The sequence below is a fragment of the Cynocephalus volans genome, chromosome 5 (assembly GCF_027409185.1).
Source record: "Cynocephalus volans isolate mCynVol1 chromosome 5, mCynVol1.pri, whole genome shotgun sequence".
Taxonomy (NCBI): domain Eukaryota; kingdom Metazoa; phylum Chordata; class Mammalia; order Dermoptera; family Cynocephalidae; genus Cynocephalus; species Cynocephalus volans.
Genome location: NC_084464.1, coordinates 16,370,278 through 16,383,076, shown reverse-complemented (window position 1 = coordinate 16,383,076; position 12,799 = coordinate 16,370,278). Strand labels below are relative to the sequence as shown.

The 12,799-nt window shown below is 36.7% G+C and overlaps 1 protein-coding gene across 6 annotated transcripts in view; it reads left to right on the top strand.

Annotated features, from left to right (window-relative positions):
• The window catches only part of FARS2 (phenylalanyl-tRNA synthetase 2, mitochondrial), a 535,122-nt gene that overhangs the window by 129,381 nt on the left and 392,942 nt on the right, over positions 1-12,799 (top strand). The gene's annotated exons all lie outside the window — the stretch shown is intronic.

Here is a 12,799-nt window from a genome sequence, read left to right as displayed (position 1 = left end):
GGTCTTGGGATCATACATTGACAACTGCTGTTATATACAAAATTATTTTGAGTGTTATTTAAAATTATAAGTTTAAATTTCCTAGGAAAAAATAACTTATCCTTAATAATCATTTTTAAAGTGTTTTCATTTTGTTTCATACTTCCTGTAGCCCCCTCCCTTGGGAATTGAGAGCTTATGGTCATGGGATTCTTTGCTTTTAAATAATTCTCAGTGCCATTTCCTCTCATGAAGGTCTGCTCTCAGACTACAAATAGTTCTGATTTTTCCATTTTTGAATTTATTTTTTTCTATTTTCATTTTTCCTTATTCTTAATTTTTTGCTGGCTTTTTACTATTTGAACCCAAAGCTTAATTTTACTCTTTTTTTCAGATTATTAATATGTCTAGTGCTATTTTCTCTGAGCACAGGTCATCTGGTTCACACACACACCCACACACAAATTCAAAAGATTAAGTGGTCATTTGGTAAAACATAGATTTCTCTGCTGCCTCTGTCTCGCAGCCATCTAGTTCCCTTCCTCAAAGGAATTGTCTGTTATCAATTTCTTGCAATCAATCCTCATTATTCACAGATTTGAGATTTGTGAATTTGCCTAAAATTTATTTACAACCTCAGAATCATTACGCTAGGTGCTTTCTTGGTCATTTGTAGACATGTGCAGAGCAGGGGAAAAAATTAGAGTTGCCTGATGTGCTTGTTCACAGCTGACATTCTGCCTTCTTGTTTCCGCTCTCATGCTGTGAAAAAGTGCCCTTTTCATGATCCGTATAGTGTCACATTTCTCACATTTTTGTGCTTTTTGTTAGTGATTTTGCCGTTTAAAATGGCCCCCATACATGGTGCTGAAGTTTTGTTTAGTGTCCCTAAGTGCACAAAGGCTGTGATGAGCCTTATGGAGAGAACACGAGTGTTAGAGCTTCCTTCAGGTATGAGTTATAGTGCTGCCTTGCTGTGAGTGCAATGTTAATGAGTCAACAATATATATTAAAGTGTCTTTGAGCAGAAATACAGAGGACAAGGTTTTGTATCGATCAGTTGCCAGTTCATAGCAAGGGTGATCTTTGCCCCAGTTTCCAGTAAACTCCCTATTTCTATCTGAGACTCCTTTATTTTATTTATTTTATTTTTTTAATTTTTATTTTTTTGTCTTTTTCGTGACCGGCACTCAGCCAGTGAGTGCACCGGCCATTCCTATATAGGATCCGAACCCGCGGCGGGAGCGTCACCGCGCTCCCAGCGCTGCACTCTCCCGAGTGCGCCACGGGCTCGGCCCTGAGACTCCTTTAGAATGGTCTTTACAGTCCATATTTCCATAAGTATTCTGGTCACCACCATTTAACAAGTCTCTAAAACATTACTAACTTTCCTTGGTTTTCTTGTCTTCTAAATTTCTGCCAACATCTAGGCTTTTTCTAGCCCGTTCCTTCAAATATCTTCAGCCTCTCCTCAACACCCAGTTCCAAAGCCATTTCCACATTTTCAAGTTTTTGTTATAGGCAACGCTCCATTTGTCTGGTACCAGTTTTCTGTATTAGTCCATTTCTGTTGCTTATAACAAAATACATGGAACTGGGTAATTTATAAGTGAATGAGATTTATTGCTTACAGTTTCAGAGGCTGGGAAGTCTAAAGTGCAGGAAACACAGCTGGTGAAGTCCTCGGTGGTGGTGACAGTTACCCAGGGGTCTCACATGGCAGAAAATGGTGGAGCAGAGAGTCTCTCATATGCTGTCCTTTTAAAATCCCTCAGAACCTCACCCATGACCACCATTATTAATCCTCTCATTAGAGCATGGTCCTCAGAATCTAATCACCTCTTCAAGTCCCCACCTTTCGGTTACCATAATAGAATTTACCACACTAATAGTCATAGCAGGGATCAAGCTACTAACATATAAAACCTGTGGGACTTAATTCATATCACATCCTAACTGATAAGTTCAGTGAGTGTTTCATGTGCCACGAGTGAGGTGAGTGTAGTAAACTGTTAGGAAGAAAGAAGGGATGGCTCAGTTCTCTCTGAGGAGGGTATGGGGAATAAGACATGGTTTTTGTAGAGATAAAACATCTCTGTAATAATGAATCATATCAGTGGGAACATGTGTTTTGCTTTGAAAATAAATTTCACAGCGAACTTATTAGTACTGGATGTGTTAAAAAAGCAAGATAGGCTGATGTTTATCAGGAGAGGGCAGGCAATGGAAATAGCAGGGCGGACTGGAACCAGGTAAGAGTCATATGACCTGGGCTTGAATTCTGATGCTGCCATTTCAATATTTTTGGTCAGTGGACATGATTTTGGACAGATTAGTTGATGTCTTTCATTGTATTGTTGTGAGGAGTAGGTGAAAGAAATAATTTTTAAAAAAAAGAAGAAAGAAAATACTTCATAGAGAAGGTGATGTTCCATTACCATTTGTATGTAGAGAACTATTTGAAATAGACTCTGCTTAATAATTGTGGACCTAAAGACTGGCAAAGCCTTTGTGTACTAAGTTACTTTTTCCTGTACTAATCAAAGACTGCAGGATTTTATATGCAGTGAGTTAATTTGGAGAATCTTAGATAAGATCAGTTTGTTGAGAATATTTAGGAGAAAACAATTTTTAACCTGTGGGCTATTTCTTCTATATCACAGTAATATTTCTAATTGCTTAAAATAGTTTTTAATATACAATTTAGTGAGTTGATTTCAAACAGGTTTTAATTTTACTTGCCATAACCATTCTGCTTGCTAAATTATTCTTGGGAAAAAACTTTATTATTTTTTATTAGCTGAATATTTTTATTTTCAAACTGTTATGTATGTCTGCATTAGTAATATTATTATAAAATTCTTTTAAATGCTGGATTTCATGGATAAATAATTATGCTGTCATTTCCCAAATATGGAAGATGTAGAACTATGTATGGTTCAGTTAATACTTTATGTTAAAAATGAAACTAAATGATGATTAGTAGGTTGGTCTACATTGAGATTAACTAGCAGTTTTGATGTTTCACTTGAATTTGTTGAGATCCTAAAGAACATGTAGGATGATTTTGGTGGTTTTGTTTTAGAAGGTGTGTGTGTGTATTGTGGTTTTTGCATTTATTTACAGGAATTCTTCCCGGGCATATTTAGGAAAGCATTTATTCTAATGGATATTGGTAACATGAACTTAATTTTAACTGTTGATTTTTTTTTAAAGTGAAAAATAGTGAAAGAATGATTAGGAATCACTTTAATTCCAAATACAGTGCTATCTTTAGACACTTATTAATAAATCTTCAAATTAATTTTGTAGGGGTTTTGGTCTGCAGTCATTCCCTCATGTATTCATTTAATTACAGATTTTAACCTTCTGACTTACGACAGCAAACCTGATTTCTCTTGGAACTGAGTACCGTGATTTGTGTTAAAAAAAACAATCAAAACCCACAACCTTTCAAAAGTTGTATTTTTTCAGTTGTATTTGTGTCCATCACAAGGTACTTTTCTCATGGGTATTTGTGTATCTTTGAATAATTAAGAAATTTCTAGTGTGACAGAATGTCTTCAAGGCTCTCATTCCTGAAAATAGGGCATTTATTAGCAAAGAATGGTATTGATAGTCATTTCTCAACTGAATTATGTGATAAAAAGACATCTCTTCTGAATGGGAAGATGGCATTGTCTATTCAGATAATTGTTTCCAGTGGCTTTTCCCACTACTTCCCCTCACCCCTAGTCTTAATTTAAAAAAAGACATTATCTACACAAAAGGTAACTACTACAGAAGAAGACTGAAATGTCAAGGGATTTCCCGGGCTCTCTGATCCACACTGAGAGACAGTCTTGGCGCTGTCTCTCATAGGGCTTGCCCTCTTTGTGCAGCTGCCAAGCTCTTGCATAATTGTCTTGACAAATGGCATACTCATTAATATTGTAATGGGCCTTTGCCAGCCCATGGAAACCATGTGCCCCAGGCAGCAACGTCCAGTGCCAGTTTCCTACCAGTAGTTATAAACCATGCCTTAAGTACATTGTTGAGACCAATGTTGGATAAATAGTCATTTGAGCTCAAAATTACTTAAGATTTATTCATGTAAGCCAAGAGCATCTGTGAATGGCAAGGGGCTTCTGGTGTTTCTGAGCTGTGGACCTTCTTGTGTGCTTGAGCTGCAGCTTCCTGCCTTGGGGGCTCCGCTTTGTCACTCAACATGCTCCAAAATCAGAAAAACACACCACGATGAATCCTTACAGAATAGAGTTTATTTACTTCAAGGCTGTTAAAGTGCCCGTGGTAGAAGCAAGGTCATTGTTTGTCAGACCTTGCAGTCATTTCTAGGAATTAGGTATACCAGATTCTGTGAAAAATAATAATTGTTAGTAATAGCAATAATAACAACAAATAATGAGGAAAACTCAAGGAAAGCGTGTGGAATTCTCTCAGTCCAACTGTGTGTTAACGTGTTCTCCCAGGCATTTCATGTTATTGCAAGTCAAAGACTTAAAAACACACTTGCCCCTAATTGGTTGAATGGTTCTCCATGCAACTTGTTTCATCTTCTTGAACTCACTGGAACCAATTGTACAAGCACTGTAGTGTGAGAGCATTTATTCATTTGTTTATTTATTTATTCATGGAATAAGCACTGTTTTTGAGCAGGTACTTCATGTGTCTGACCATTTTACAGAAATGATAAAATGAACGGTTCCTGCCCTCAAAGGGATATTTTCTAGTGGGAGAGATATACATGTCCACAGGTGATTGCTATCTGGGTCATTTGGCATGAAAAGTGTGCATATTTCTATTTTAAACATCCAGATTATTTATATTGATTTAAACCAAACCAGTGACAGATAAGTTTCCCTGGTGCCCTGTTAGTTCCAGAATTTGTAAACCCGGCATATTCTATTCTTCTGCACATCCAGTGTGACCTCTTGATGATCTTACTCTTTGTGCATTGCACAAACCCCTCCTACAATAATCCCCAAGTTATTCTTCAAGGTAGATATCTACATAATGTGTAGCCTTGTCCCTGATGACTGATTTCATTGTATGTGGCCTTTTATCATCCATTGTATGTGGATTTTCATTGTATGTAGCCTTCCTCTCAGAAAGAATGTCTTGCCAGGGTAATAAGAACCAGGAGCTGGACTTGTGAAATTTAATCTTTAAAACCTTTGTCCTATTTCATCAAGTTTCAACTGTGCTTTTGGCTTCTCTGACTCATTTGGTTCAGGTAATATAAGCATTCTTGTTGTCTGATCTTGTCAAGTTTGTCTAAAAATGTCTTGAGTACTGGCATTGATTTTCCTGAATTCAGAACATTCTCTTATTAACATAAAACGCTATATTTTATTTCTCTATTATATTAAATTACATTTCCCTTTTAATTGATGTCACTTATAAGATAGGTGAGGTGAAACCACTTTAACTGAGCCCAATTACTGTTTTGCCACTTAATTAAAATTCTAATACAGTTGTTAACATACCTATGTTGATACATCAGAATTAAAGAAAATGCTTTTTGAGGAAAGACCCAAAATCTTGGGATAATTCCCTGATACCTAGGTGCTGATAAGTGAAACATGGTGTACGGTGTAGGACCAAGAGGAGGCAGGAAAGGCAGTTTGGGATTGGGCTGTAGAGAAATTTAGACTGAATATTGGGGACTGTTAAGGGTTTTCTAGCACAGAAGTGACGTGGTCACATGTGTATTTTAGAAGGGCCTCCTTGAGTGTACAAAGTGGGATGGAGGAGAAGGTAGGAAGGAGAAGGGGCCAGCCTGGAGGCCAGCTGATAGGAAGTAGTGGAATTAGAGGCAGCCTGTGGGTACTAGTCCAGTGAAGACTTGGGAGGATATATTATTATCAGTAGCACAGAACATAAGGTTATCATAAACCTGATTGTGGTGTGAATGAGAGGTATCATATATATGTAAGAACTCCACCATGTACGATCTAAAGAAATGGAAAGACAAGTTGTGGGATTTTTACGACCACAGTGATGACCAAGAATCAATGAAAAATAGGCAATCATCAGATAGCCCCAAAAGCGAAGATGTTGACTGTGCATTACTCCTATATTAATATATAAAGGATTGGACAGTGAAGAATTGAAAGTGTGCCACTGGCTGCTTTACTGATTATGAAATAATGTAGAATATACCATACACAACTCATTGTCAAAGGTGGGTGTGAATATTCAGGCTAGCTGCAGACATTTAAGAAGCTTCATAGTATTTGAAAGTCAATAGTGATAGCTTTGCACATCAGAAGCTAGCTGAAAATCTCATTGATGAATTTCCTAAGATAATATTTATTGAAGATCTTAGTCCTGAGTAAATTTGCAGTGTTGATGAAATAGCATTATACTGGTATTAGGTTCCTAGAAAACCTTCATGGTGACCTGTGAAAAAGCACAAATTGCTTTTAAGGATGCTAACCATAGGGTGACTGTTCTTGGGTGGTGCTCCAGACAAACTGAAGATAAAGTTGGCAGAGTATGGGGAAGAAAAACCCACTTCAAGGTGTTTGAAAGGAATATGCAATTTACTTAGGCATTGTTATTCATATAAGAAAACACAGGTAGCCAGAAAGATATTTTCTGGCCAGTTCAGTACTGCTCAACACAAGCTCACTAAAGATAAGCTGGACTAAAAGAAAAGTAAAATTTGTTGTTCCTGAGCAACTGCTTCACACAGCCTATTTTTCAACTTCTTTGAAAAGTAATGTTTTTGGCATTTGATTTCTCAATAGTGTGACATCTGTAATAGAGCCTGGTAACCAACGAATTTTATGTTCCTCAAAGAACAAGTCTATACACAATTAAACAAAACAAAACAAAATTGTATTCTTGCTGTAGTTAATAGATTCCTGGAATTCCAGGACTTTCTGAAAGAATTCAGCCTTAAAAAATATTTATGCTAATGCTTGAAATGTGGTTAAGTCAATATTAACAATTGCTTGATGCTGACTTTGGGCTACAGTGGTGTTAGAAACTGAATCTTGTGAAGACGGAATTGAAAGGTTTCTTGTTACTAATGAAAATTCTATCACATTTCTCTTCTTATGCTAAAGTCAATCAGGCAGAATAATAAGTAAGTTGAATAAATGCTGAACTTTTTTTTTTTTTTTTTTTTTTGTCTTTTTCGTGACCAGCACTCAGCCAGTGAGCGCACTGGTCATTCCTATATGGGATCCGAACCCGCGGCGGGAGAGTCGCCACGCTCCCAGCGCAGCACTCTACCAAGTGCGCCACGGGCTCGGCCCAATGCTGAACTTTATAAAGACATACCTCTTACACATTTTTTGAATGATGGGGAAATTGCTGGAATGGTATTATCTTCAGATAAGCATGCAGTGATGGTGATGATGATCACATCATGAACACAGATGAGAAATCCCCATAAATTATAGAGTGAAAAATGTGTCATCTGTTAATCAATGGCCTTGAATGATGTGCAGAGATAATAGTGAACAAGAGGTTACTCAATTCAGGAGAGATTGTTTAAAAAAAAAAGTGATGTTAAAGAGACAGGAGACTGGAATAAGCCTTTTTGCAGGCCATCTGTGATAGGCCTGGCCCATTAGTTGAGAATGATGTTCTGGGCCCATCATTAGATGTCCAGATTGAGGCTGATGATTACCACGATGATAGCAACCCCTATGTACCCACTTCCCTAAGGTCCTTGAGCAACCCCACGTGATGACCTGCATGTATAGCGTAGCTATTAGCTTAACTTGAACTAAGTTTTAATGAGTATTTTCCTTAGAGATAAGAAGTAGTTTCTTCTGACTAAAATGTAACATTTTAGCTTTAACATTTTTTAAAGATGACTTTCTTGGTTATAACGGAGAAACATCTGTCTGTATAGGATCAGGTATTGTCAATTTCCTAGAAAATCTGAATGTTTTGGGAAAATAACATTGAGTGATTGGCATTGTGCTTATGACAGTTGATTTATAGGTAGGAAAAAAAAAAAAAGATTGGAAAGGCAAAGAAGTTTTTCGTATGCCAAGCATTCCATCTGCATTGAAATAAAAAATAATTGCTTAGCTGGTCATTGAACACGATTAATTATACTACATTTGGCAAAGTTATATTTACACTGGCATTTATTCTTTATATAATCATAATTGGATTTAATACAGGCCATTAAAATGTCTAGAGCTCAGTCTGACAGATATATTTAAATAACTTTTTCTAATAATAATGCAGGTTGAGCGTCCCTGATCTGAAATTGGAAATACTCCAAAACCCAAAACTTTTTGAGTGCCATTGTGGATTTGGGGTTTTGGGATTGCGGGTGCCCAACCTGTTTGTATTCTGCAAATATTCCAAAATTTGAAAAAATCTGAAATTTGAAGCACTTCTGGTCCCAAGTATTTTGGATAATTTGAATCAACCTATAATGTAATTATTTCAAAATAAAACTTTAATTTAAAATATAATGTTTTTTTGAATATTTAGAAGTATAAAAGTATAATATAGAAAATAAGTACCAGGGATAATTCCTATTAAATCTTTTGCATAGTTCTTCACAGGGTTTATAAATACAGTATGCATGTGTGTATAGGTAGATATATATTTATATAGTTAAGATCATATCATACATACAATTTTATATCCTATTTATCACTTTATACAGTTATATCATTAAAACTCTGTCCAACCATTATATTTAATGAGTGCGTAATATTTTATTGTATGGTTCTACTATAATTTCTTAATCATTCCCTTGTTGTGGGACATTTATGTTTATAATTTTTTTCTATTATAAATAATACTGTAATGAAACTTCTTTCTGTTTAACTTGTGTTCATTTACATTATTTCCTTGTGATAAATTACTAGAAGGCTAATTACCCTGTCAAAGGGTATGAACAGTTTTAAGTCTCTTGATAGTGCTGAATTGCTTTCTAGAAAGGTTGCACCAGTAACAGCCTCACAAGTAGTATAGCGAACTGCCTGCTTGTAGAAATCTTCTTTGTATTCATACTAGTCAGCAGGAAGAAAAACACATTCTTGACTTGCCCTTTTGTGAGTAAAAGTTAATGGAAGCTGGCCATTTCCCCACCATTATTTAATACAGTAGAATGTGTTCTGTGTGTTGACTGAGTTAGGCTTCATTTTTTCTGGATAGAAACTGTGTAAGTACTGTATTTGGAGGTTGCAGAATGTGCTTTATCACTTTGGTATGGAGGTGACCATATCTTATTTGCTTACCATTGGCCCTTTTCATTTTGTTGTGATGAGAACACTTAAAACCTACTCTTTTAGCAATTTCTAAGTTACAATGCATTGTTATTAACTATAATCATGATGTTGTTCAGTAGATCTCTTGAACTCACTCCTCCTATCTGACTGAAATTTTGTATCTTTTGACCACCATCTTGCCAACCCACAAACACCCTGGTAACCTTTATTCTACTTTCTACTTATGAGTTCAACTCTTTTAGATTCCACATGTAAATGAGATCATGTGATATTTGTCTTCTTGTACCTGGCTTATTTCACTTAATATAATGTCTTCCATGTTCAACCATGTTGTCGCAAATGACAGGATTTTTTTTTTTTTTTTTTTAAGGCTGAATAGTATTCTATTGTGTATGTACCACATTTTCTTATCCATTCGTCCATTGGTGGACACTTAGGTTGATTCATATCTTGGTTATTGTGAAGAGTGCCACAGTGAACGTGGGAGTGTAGATACCTCTGACATACTGATTTCACTTCCTCTGGATATATACCCAGTAGGGAGATCATATGGTAGTTCTATTCATTTTTTAATCTGGTTATTTATTTTCTCACTGTTGAGTTGTTTGAGTTCCTTATACAATTTGGATATGAAGTTCTTATTAGATGTATGGTTTGCAAATATTTTTTCCCCATTCTGTAGATTATCTCTTCACTCTGTTGATGGTTTAAATAGTTTTTTTTTTACTTTGTCTGCTCCCATCTAATCTCTGTCTGGCTTGACCTTGCTGACCAATTTTCCTTCTATTATTTTCTCTTTCTTCCTCTTTTTCCTCTTCCCTCCTCTTCCACCCAATATCTGATGTAGTGCTAGACTCTGGGTATGCAAAGATTACTATAAGAGGATGTGGGTGTGTGTGTTCTATTCTCAGACCCACATAGTCTAACAGGAAGACAAATAGCAAATAGTAATAATAATGCAGCATGTTAAGCATTGTACGTAGAGTGGTATTTGAGTTCAGAAAAGGTCTCGGTTTTCTTCTAGACACCTTCTTCTGTTGACTTCTGTGATACGACAGCCTTCAGTTCTCCTCTGTCTTATTCTTTATGTACCCTTCCCTTAATTACGATAATTTCCCAGTGCTCTGTCTTTTGCTCATTTCTATTTTTGCCCTTACTCTCCCATTTATTCGTATATACCCTTATGACATTAACTCTTACCTCTATACAAATTATTTCCAAGTTACACATTTCTAGAATTAATCTCTTACCTCATTTCCAAACCATACCTTGAATTACCTCATAGAAATTAAAACATAGCTATCTTAAGTTCCTTATGTCCAAAGTTGTTTCCCTCTGCAACCACAAACATACTGAAAAACATCTGCACAAACAAAAAATACCCATTCTGAGTTCCCTGTCTCAGTGAACAACTTTACTATTTTTTTGTTACCTTGTCAGTAGAAATCTCTGGTCACTTCCAATTCTTAATTCAACTCATCTTATCTCTTACACACTGGGCAATGAATTAAGTATCTTATGAACAGGATCTAGTTTAATTCTTTCACTATGAAATAGATATTATTTTCTCTGTTTTACAGGTGAGGAACTCAAGGGTCGGAAAGGTCAAATAACATGTCCAAGGATGATACACAGTGTCTAAGTGGTCAGCTTAGGATCAGGCCCACCTGGGGGTGTCTGCAGAGTATAATGGCTCATTGCCCATTATATTGTATTGGCTCTTCTCACAGTCGGTCTCTCTTCTCACAGTTGGTCTATACCAATGCTAACATGCTTAGTATCCATGTTTGTTCTTTTGCTACTTTTTGTGGCCCTACAGTCCACATATATTTGTGACTAGGAAGATATTAATATTGTGGAAGAACTTTTCAGAGGGTTATGCAATCAGGGCTCAGCAAACTTTTTCCATAAAGGACCAGATAATAAGTATTTTAGGCTTTGTGAACTATAAAGTCTCCATGGCAACTACTCAGTCCTGCCTTTGTAGTGAAAAAGCCACTGCAGATGATATGTAAACAAATGGCCATTGCTGTGTTCCAACAAGCTTTATTTATAAAAACAGGCCATGGGCAGATTTGGTCATTGGGTCTTGAATTAAATATTTGTTTCCACCATCTAAGCTAATGTGTTTTATTGGATTTATTTATTCAGGCATTCATCTATGTATTTAAAATACTTTGATGTGTAATCTAAATTACTTACATAAAATAGAAGTTAAGGGAGGTGATTGAAGAGATATGATTTGAATTTAACAGTCTTGGGCCTTTGATTGTGAAGTACTTGCATTATGCAGAGTTCTGAGCTTTGTCCTGTGGCCAGGCATATGACTGGGCCTACGAGTGTATGCAAGTGGCGTGAGCTTTTTGAGCTTTAGTTTCCTTTTTGGTAAACTGTTACGAGTAATGCCTACCGCACAAAGCTGTTGAAAGGAGGAAATGGAAGAGTACTGTACCAGTAGAAGTATGGCTGTTGTTATCTTCCCAGGTCTTCCCTATATTTCTGGATGAAATACCTCTTATAGAGATATTTCGCAGAGGCAGAAGGAAAGGAAGTCACTGCTCAGGTAGAAGTGGGAACACTATCCTAGTCGATACTCTCTCTGTAAGAGATGATGATAGAGAGAACAAGTAATTGTCTGGGTGGGGAGGATGGCAGTGGGAATTATAAGCAGGAGCTGAGCAGATAGATTAAAGGTCTGAAATGAGGACAAGAAAACCTGACTTTCCTCAGCAAGCTGGGAACTGTGTGAGAACGGGAAGGGACAGAAGGATGGGGCACGTCTGTGGGAACAGAACCTAGAAGTGGGTTTGGGAGTGTGAGGATCTGGAAACTGGAAGGACAAGCTAGTCAGCAACCCACAGATAAACGCATCCCAGACATCTTTCCCAGAACAATTCTGACTTTGTATAATAGCATATGCCTTTGAAAGGAAGAAATGCTTGCTCGTGTTTCGCCAAGGGTGCTACGTAGGGTTGCTAGGAACATAACAGTTTGACTTTGTGCTAGGGTGTATAAGGCTGTATTTGCATGTTTAAAATTCATATCCACTGCAGTGACAAACAAGCCATTGGACAATGTAGATGGAAAGACATATTTCAGTTAAAGCTCAGCCAAAAACACTTTTGGAAGAGCTCTGACAGTGCCATACGTGAATAAATCCAGAGAGTTTCTGGGCATGCTTGAAAATTTCTCACATGGTGGCAGTCTCAGACCAAGGTGCTATGCACAGGCTTCTTACAAGTAGTCACACACAAGCACAGTGTTTTAACTTACAGCTGGATATTCTCAGTTCAAATTTTGAATGGGGTGAACTGTGCTGCTTAGCACATACTAGGTATGCTTTTGATGGCCACTTGGAGAAATGTAATTCTCTCCTAATGCGGCTTAATATCACAAAGTCATGCATTTTCTTGGTATGATTGCATGGCCCTTGATGTAAACTAACCACATAGTGGTATGCTTTAAAGAAGCACAATAGATAAAAATTCTAAATTTCAGAAGATGGATTTGAGTGATTTAAGTTTATGAGCTTAAATTATTTATGAACATTGGGATGTGACATCTAATGGCTCTAATTACTGAAATCCTTGAGTGAATTTAAAAGTGGC